Source organism: Pteropus alecto, unplaced genomic scaffold (assembly GCF_000325575.1).
Source record: "Pteropus alecto unplaced genomic scaffold, ASM32557v1 scaffold195, whole genome shotgun sequence".
In the NCBI taxonomy this organism is placed as follows: domain Eukaryota; kingdom Metazoa; phylum Chordata; class Mammalia; order Chiroptera; family Pteropodidae; genus Pteropus; species Pteropus alecto.
In genome coordinates, this window is record NW_006438073.1 from 3743916 (window position 1) to 3746277 (window position 2362).

Below are 2362 nucleotides of genomic sequence, written 5' to 3' on the forward strand. Positions count from 1 at the left end.
AGCGCTGGCCTCCCTGTCCGGCCAGCCCCGCGCGTGGCTCTCTGCGCTGCTAACGTGGGCAGGCGCTGGGGGCACGAGCAGAGGAGGGTCCTCGTCCTCGGGGACCCGGCATTGCGGGGAGAAATGGGCCGGTGCGGTGGAGGCAAAGCAGGTGTCCAGCTCTGGAGGGTTCCGTGCCCCGCCCCCACACGGTTCCTCAGCGTCCTTAGTGACCTGCATTTCCTTACGTGCGTTTTCCGATTTTCTAATCCAAGCGTGTGGAGTGGGGAAAGAAAACCAGCGGGTCAAGTCTGCGGCCATGCCACCCTGAACACGCCCCATCCCGACTGATCTGGGAAGCTAAGAGGGTCGGGCCTGGTTAGTCCTTGGATGGGAGACCACCTAGGAAGACCAGGTGCCGTAGGCGGTAAAAACAAACAGAAAAACGAAAACCATGCTTTTGTCCAAAGCACATTTGAGTCCTAACAGTGCAAGACTCGGTCGTCTTGAGTTTTACGCTCTTGGCACATACATTCTGCTGGTTTTAACCACGAGAACCTTCGTGTCGTGAGAGTGGGGGCAAGGCGGCTTCTGGCGGTACGCGACTGCCAGCAGCCAGACTCATGATTCGTGTCACCTTTTCCCAAACCAACCATGTAACTGCAGGCTTCCACTCTAAGTGGTCACGGAAGAATTTGTGTATACCTCTTAAGAATGAAATACGTCCAATTTTGACACCTTGCCTTTTGTCTTGGATCATGTGAGGTAGTAGCTAGTGGCCTCAGAACTCAGGGTTTGAAGCATAAATGATTTGTCTGCAGTCAGCATTTTCCGAGGGGCCTTGCTTTTTCCGGCTTCCTTGGATTCTGGAAGAAACCGGCCCTCCAGTTCTCTGCCTGTGGATGTGCAGGGGCCTCCCACTCAGCAGCTGCCCCGGGTGGTGGGTCCCCCACAGCCTGGCCCCTGTGGTGGCACGCACAGTCTGTGCCTTCTTGCCGTCTCAGAGGCCAGAGTTCGCGGCCACTGGGATTCTCGTGTCCATGGTGGCCATCGCGAGCGCCCTCAGGACCGGCCCTGTAAGTGCAGAGAACATCAGCCTGGGCCAAAGAAACTGCCTCCCCCTTTTTCTAAAACAGGTCCTTGTCATTTGCTTGCGGGAACGGGGCAGGTTTCCCTGGCAAGCTGGCTCTTAACTTTGTAGGGGATTTTATTGGGATAGCGCGCTTACCGGGGCTTCCACTGAAACTTAACCGCGTCCAGGAGAGGGAAGGAGTTGTCACTGTCGCCCAGCATAGCAGGGGAGGAGCATTTTCCTCTTTGAGGAAAAGAAAAGCAACTCTAAGCCAGTTGAGCTTGAGGTCCCAGGCTTCCCTGTGTGGCCAGCAGGAAAGTGGGTAGCCTGGCCTTTCTGATGGAGTCAGGGACGGAGGGTGTCAGCTGCTGCAGAGGGCGGAAGCGTGTTGGGCTGGATGGCTCAGGCCGCTGGGTGTCAGAAGGACAAGGACCAAGGACACAACCCTAGAGATTGTGTTAAACCCGAAGCTTCCTCATTAAAGGGAGCACAGAGCGGACGGAGGAGTATCGCCTCTCGGCTCCCCGCTTCCCATAAACCAGGCGTTTCTGGAGCAGATTTCCTCAGGGCAGGCCCCAGGGGACAGTGGCCACCCCCTTGAGCTGGGCTGGGTGTTCCCTTCTCTGGCCACCAGGGTGCCAGCCCTGGGACAGGGGTCACTATCTGGGTCCAGCACTGTCTGAAGTACTTGTGGACACAAACGAGTATGAGACAGCCCTGCGCCCGGCAGCTTAGGGTCTGGCTGGCAGACGGGTCTGATGCACGTGGAAGTCATCGAGAAGGAAGCGGGCGGGCAGGATTGCGCTCACTACACGCCAGATGCTGGGGGCAGGGACTTCACGTGTGGCCTCCAACCGATACTTCACGGTGACCCTGTGAGGTGGCGATCACTGTCCCTTGCACAGAGAAGGGAATAGGGGTTTGGAGAGGTCAGTCACGCGCCCCAGGTTGTAGACAGGGAAAGGCCGTGTGCATGGCGGAAGACGGGGGGTGGAGCCCCGCATGGGGCTCTGCCTGGTGGTCTGGATGAGCGCATCTGGCCACAGAGACACCTGGCCCACAGGCAGATGTGGGCCCCACCGGTCAGCAAAGGCGGGCCTTGGCGGGTCTGATTTCCTTCGTCTCCTGCTTTGTCGCCCAGATGACAGCAGCCCAGCTGACATATTTGCCGTGGGGTTCGAAGAGATGGTGGAATTGAGTGCCGGGAACATCGTCAATGCCAGGTAAGGGGCCGGGTGCAAGGGCTGTAGGTGAGCGACGTGGAACCCCCCGAGGGTTTCTCGAGCCAGGTGCAGGCCCAGGGGGCGGTCC

General features: G+C 58.6%; 1 protein-coding gene and 1 pseudogene across 1 annotated transcript in view; both read left to right on the forward strand.

Moving 5' to 3' along the window:
- SYNJ2 (synaptojanin 2) overlaps positions 1–2362 on the forward strand; it is a 114855-nt gene that overhangs the window by 88490 nt on the left and 24003 nt on the right. The gene's annotated exons all lie outside the window — the stretch shown is intronic.
- On the forward strand, positions 289–406 carry LOC112482396 (annotated as a pseudogene).